Source organism: Dromiciops gliroides, chromosome 1, assembly GCF_019393635.1.
Source record: "Dromiciops gliroides isolate mDroGli1 chromosome 1, mDroGli1.pri, whole genome shotgun sequence".
Classification (NCBI taxonomy): Eukaryota; Metazoa; Chordata; class Mammalia; order Microbiotheria; family Microbiotheriidae; genus Dromiciops; species Dromiciops gliroides.
The window spans coordinates 145,748,267-145,754,551 of NC_057861.1; the positions used below are offsets into that span (position 1 = coordinate 145,748,267).

Consider the following 6,285-nt stretch of genomic DNA (forward strand, 5'->3'; position numbering starts at 1 on the left):
AGTTTCCCAATGAGCCACCACTTTTTGCACTAGGTATTGAAAAGAAGTGGAGATGATCTTAAAGTCCCCTAAGTGTTTTCAGTAGCTACAAAGGCTATTCAACAGGACATCAGGAGCATGGTTTGACAGTATTATATTTGGGAGGCAGTTACTGGGCTGTGGTATGGTTGGATAGGTCACACATACCAGAGGGCATTCTATAGGCATCTGGCAAGGGAGACAAGTTGTGGATCCCAGCAATAGCACTGATGCTGTTTGCCTTGATGGTGCTTGCTTTGTTGAGCCCGCCAGAGTGGCTGATTCCAAAAGACACAATCTCAGGGCAATTGGCACAGCCATACTAAGAGGCAGTCTATGATCTTCCCCTGGTTTAGTTGCTGGATCATGATTTCTGGGACCCAAGCAGACGTTAATGTTATTAGGTGATGACAGACAACAGAACAGCATCCTAGGTCCATCAGGGAAAGCCCTTCTGAACTGTGTGGGGAAAGATAAAACTAGTCTTTGTACCCATGGGAGTTGGGGCTGGGGTGGGGGGGACTACTGTAATTCAGTCTCAAGACACTCCTTAGCTCAGAGAAGGCTAACTCTTCCTCCAAGAGGAGGCCTTCTGTTCCTGTGAATTGCAAGACTTGGCTGTTGAAGAGATCAGGGACTCACTATGGGATTCACAGGCTGGGCTTTTCTGGAGAACTATATGGCTTCTTATAGAAGGTCAGAAAGGACACACTGGGTGGGTGGGTGGGTGGGGGTCACTTGAAGCAAGAGCAAGGTACAAAGGTGTTAGTTGGAAGTAGTCTATGGTGGTGATATTTGGGCTGCTCCAGGGGTATGGGCTATTATGATGTTGAGAGCCCTGATGTGCTCTTGCCAGGTGGTCAGTCAGGCTCCAATGATGTTTTATAGCTTGGGCCATTCTTCAGGCCAAGTTCATAGTGGAGTGGGGAGGGAGGGGCCCAGACCACTCACCATGCAGTAGGGTCAATGCCTACACTGTGATACAGGGAAGATGTTGGTGGCTGGGTGGGCATTGTTCTGGTAAAGTCTTGTCTGGCAGGAGCGCCCCTACCCTCCTTTTCAACTGAATTAAGGCCTGTAATTGTGGCTTTTCTTACCAATGCATAATCGCTTTCCCTTCCTTGGCATATTGCCCATAAGTTTCTCCTGTGGCCAGAACTCATGGCATACTTTGTCACATTTGTTTGTATCCAACAGGCCCCAGACAGGTGTCCAAGTGCCCTAGTCATGCTCTTGTTCCCCATGAGTCAGGTCCAAAGGGTATAAGTGGTTAATTGTCGTTGTTCATCTGTTTTTGAAGAGGATCAATGATGTTTTGATTTGTGTGTGAATTGGATTTAGATGAAGAATAATTGCACAAAGTCATCAGCCTCACTCTCTTTTCCAGAGTCATTGAAGTCAAGCAGCAAGACAAAGGTCAAGATGACTGGCGATAGCCAAGGATACAGTGGATGAACACTTTGGCATCTTCTTTGCCTGATTAAGTTCTAAGAGCTTCATAGTTCCTGCTTCAGTCACCTTCATGGTCATTGGAACACATTACCCTCATCCTCCCATTCCTTTGCCAGAAGTCTTCACGTGCTTGGAGTAGACATTCCCCTAACTCACTATTGGTTATCCTCAATCTGGTTTGGTTGAGACGGTTTTCTTGGTATGTGGTCACTGAACATTCTACAGCTTCTTGGAGCCACTTGTGAGAGTTGAATGAATCAGGTAGACACCAAGGTGGATAAGCAGCCCTGAAAAGGACTCAGCAAGCCCTCACACCAGAGGTGCTCATCGTCCCCAAATACTTCCTACATTCCATAAGTGGGTTTATTGTAGGAGTGAAGACCAAGATACATTTGGAGGTGTTGGATAGCCAACGCTGCTGGCTCAGTGGTTGGAGTCCTTACGGTTACTACCACAAGCACAGTAGCCCCGAGATTGCCAGGAGAAGTGCTAGTGGGACAAAACTTCAGTGAGGGAGTCAAAATGGTCTCTGCAAGTGAAGTCCTAGCAATTATCTGGGTGAGAGGTCTCAGGGAGAGGCCCTCATCCTTGTGGCCCACCTCACAGTCCTCCACAGCTTCTGGGATACAGGCTATTTCAAAGTGCCTATACTGTGCCAGGGGCAGGACCATTATAAAAGATGTGACTCCCAAGGAGGGCTACCTGAACATCAGATCCATCACAAGGCTCATCTCCATTACACACTTCTGTCTCCTGAAATCCAGGAATCTTAACCACATCTTGCACATGCAGGTCCTTCTGGTGTGGGAATGAGGCTGGTTGTTACTAGCTTAGCTGTAGGTCTTTCTGGGAACCGTGCTGGGAAAAGCATCAACGATGGATGCTTTGGCCAAAGGGGCAGTTGTGGGGAGAGGTTTCCAAAAGAGATCTCTATCACTATCACTGTCCCCATTGTCTATTTGGGCAGGAAAGCAGCCTATCCCCATGTCTTTACGTTGTGGGTCTGGGAAAACCATAGCAAAATACCCAGGTTTCCACTTCGAGGGATTCAAGCATTGGTTGATACTGGCCCACAAAGCAGTGAGGCATAAAGGGGTAAGTCCAGGAATGTCTTTCTATCCTTTTGCAGTCTGGGAGATGTCTTAGTTTAAAAACAAACCATATGGTGCTTGCTTCAGCAGCACGTATACTAAAATTGGAATCATACAGAGAAGATTAGCAAGGCCCCTGCTCAAGGATGACACACAAATGCGTGAAACATTCCATACTTTAAAAAAATAAAAATAAAATAAAATAAACCATATGCTTTGTCTACTTCTTTCTGGGTTGTATATCTTAGCCTCTGCCCATGAAATGGATGAATTTCCAGCTGCTATCTCCTGTTTGATGGTGAGTCTTAGGAAATTTGAGGCAGATATGAAGGTTAATGTGGAGTCATTATCAGGTGCATCAGTAGCTAAGGCTTGCCCTTGACTCATTAAGGTTGTCAGTGGCAGTAAGGCCAGAGCAATGATCAGACTTCTCTTGTCCCACCTACATGTTCTGGGGACGTTGAGCTCTAACGGGCCAAAGCCCACCTGCTTGCTGATTCTCCTGTGCTGCCTTTCTTTAGAAGCCAAGGCCCATGTGGTGTTTGCCGTGCTTCAGGGTGAGCATCTGGTCATCCATAGACTCATGTCTCAGAGGCGTGCCAGAGCTTGGTGTCCCTCGGGAAGGGCTAGAGGGTGTCAGCTGTCCATCACAGGAGCCAGAGCGTCAGGAGGACCAGTATGAGAGTAAGGAAGCAATGGTAGTGCAGCCATTTTCTCTTGGGGATCTATAGAGTTTCCTGGTCTACTCTGTCTGTCCTACATGCAAGATGACAGGTCCCATAGGATGCTAGGGGCTGCATTGTGGGTAGAGTTTAAATTTCTCCTTTGTCCTCTAGACATGGGTACAGGGGAGACACATCCATCATTTCTTTTTTTTTTTATTATTTATTTTTAAATTTTTTTGCAGGGCAGTGAGGGTTAAGTGACTTGCCCAGGATCACACAGCTAGTGTCAAGTGTCTGAGGCTGGATTTTAACTCAAGTCCTCCTGAATCCAAGGCCAGTGCTTTATCCACTGTGCCACCTAGCTGCCCCACATATCCATCATTTCAACAGGGAATCAGTGTATACCAGTTGGGAACTCTCCCTTCCTTATCACGTCAGCCAGGTCCTGGGGCAATGGGCTTCTATCTCAATATCCATAAGAGAACCACCAGGTCCAGGTTTGTGGTATTTTATAGCAAGCAATAGAAGGGCCTCTTTCAAAGGTGAGGCTCCCTACATGGTGGGAGAAGGGGACCAATACAAAGGAAAAGTACATCCAAGGTTTCCTGGTTATCTAGGGGGAGCAGTGAATAGAGTACCAGGCCTGGAGTCAGGATTCAAATCCAGTCTCAGACACTTAGTAGTTGTGTGACCCTAGGCAAGTCACTTAACCTCTGTTTACCTAAGTTTCCCCAAGTGAAAAATGGGGAAAATAATTGCACCTACCTCCCAGGGTTGTTGTAAAGATCAAATGAGATAATAATTGTAAAGTGCTATAGAAATGTCAGCTACTATTATTACGTGTGGGAAGGAAATGTTAGGAATTCTATTCTTGCTCTATCTTTGAATATATCTTTTCCCTTTTAAAAAGGAAAATGAATGTTAATTGGTCAAATAAAACTGGGATGCTAATAAATGGTGGGTAACAGTAGGGTGGGGTGAGGGAATACATCAGAATGAGAGGAACCAATTGCATTAGAGAAAAATATTCTTGACCCCTCTAGGGTATCCCATAATACCGAAGGGAAGATATAGCCAGCCTTGTTCCAGAAGAACGACTGAAGAACATCAACAAGTTGTTTTCCTTCTACTAGTTCTACAAACCAGAACTCATTGATTTTCCTCTCCTGATATGGGCATTTCCCTGGTCTATTCCTGTCCTCTGGAGTTGAACTTCAAAGTCTCAGAATCTGAAGCTATGTGGTAAACTTCATGGACCCCCTATGGGGCCCATTAACACATACAAAGTTTATCCAAGCATTCCCTAATGGGTACTTAGCTAATTATAGAATCATCCAGCTGGAAGGGCTAAAGATCATCTGACTGAGTTCCTTTACCTTTAGGAACTAACATGCATTTCATTAAATTCCAAGGAAAGCTTCAATGATGTTATATTTTTTAAAAGAGATTTACGCATGTACAATGAGTATTTGATGAAGGAAGGAGTATGATATTGTGAATATTATGATAGGTAACTCATATACCTTTATAAAGCATTTGATAGATGTTGCCTCATTTGTACTTCACAACCTTGTGTGAGGTACTATAGGTATTATCGTTGCCATTTAATAGATGAGGAAATTGAGGCCCAGGATTATCATCTGGTTTGTCCAAGGTCAAATAATTAGTGAATATCAGAGCTTGGACTCAAAATCAAATCTCCTGTTTTTAAATCCTGAGTTTTTTCTACTTTATCACAGATGTCTCCCCCAAAAGTGACTTAAGGTTATAAGTAAGCTACTGCCCAGAGGTGATTATTTACAGATGTTCCTCTCTCCCTCAAAAGTTCTCCCTCCTCACCTCTGCTTCTTACAATCCTTAATTTCCTTCAAGACTCAGTTCAAGGGCAGCTAGGTGGTGCAGTGGATAAAGCACTGGTCCTGGATTCAGCAGGATCTGAGCTCAAATGTGGCTTCAGACACTTGACACTTACTACCTGTGTGACCCTGGACAAGTCACTTAGCTCTCATTGTCCTGCCAAAAAAACAAAAACAAAAGCTCCCCCCCCAAAAAAAAAATTCGTTCAAACACCATCTTTTGCAAGACCTTTTACCATCCTACCCCCAGCTTGACTTCCAACAGCCCCACCCCCATCCCCACGTTAGAGCCTTTCCCTCAGAAACTAACTTCCATCTATCTGGCATCTATCTTCTATGGACCCAATTACTTATATCTTTCTCCCCCAATGGAGTGAAAGCTTCCTGAGTGCAGGGACTATTTTTGTATGCTTTATATCACCAGTGCTTTGTATATAATAGGTGATTAATAAATGTTTGTTTGATTGACTGGCAAAACAACGGTAGTGACTAAAATTTTCAAGTCCTATGGAAGTCAGTGATCGACACTAATCAACTAGGAAGAAATATAAAGTTCTGTATGTTGCATGCTCAGAATGTCCTTTGCTAGTAGAGTAGGTGATAGCTTGTGTAGTGTTATTTCAGGGTCTTGGTAAAGCCTCTTTTGCCTCTGGTTTGATGATAGCTTCATTTCCTGGGTCTTCTCCAGCACTCAAGATTTATTAGACAATACAGGAGTGTGCTGGTAAATGTTTAACAATGGGACTCTTCAATTTTTTAAAAAATGTAGGCCCACAGGGCAGCTAGGTGGTGCAGTGGATAAAGCACTGGAGTTCCAATCTGACCTCAGACATTTAACACTTATTAGCTGTGTGACTCTGGGCAAGTCACTTAACCCTGATTGCCCTGCAAAAAAAAATTAAACTAAAATTTTAAAAATGTATGCCCACATACATTTTAAGTTACATTATTAATACTTTCTCTTTTTTTGGTAATAAACATTTTTATTTATAGTTTTGGCTTCCAATTTTTATCCCTCCTTCCCTCCCTCACCTCACCTCTCCCTTAGGCAGCAAGCAATCAGATATGAGGTATACATGTATAATTATGTAAAACATTACCATGTTAGTAATTTTTTGAACACTTTCTTAAGTCTAGATAATCAACAAAATAATAGATCTAGCCCTAATTTGTAGCTTTATAGATTTCTAAGGTATAAATGCT

General features: G+C 43.6%; 1 non-coding gene across 1 annotated transcript; it reads left to right on the forward strand.

Annotated features, from left to right (window-relative positions):
• Nucleotides 1-2,635: 2,635 nt before the first annotated feature.
• On the forward strand, nt 2,636-2,742 carry LOC122737513. Its single transcript, XR_006354347.1, has one exon. It is a non-coding gene; the product is annotated as a U6 spliceosomal RNA (small nuclear RNA).
• Nucleotides 2,743-6,285: the final 3,543 nt, after the last annotated feature.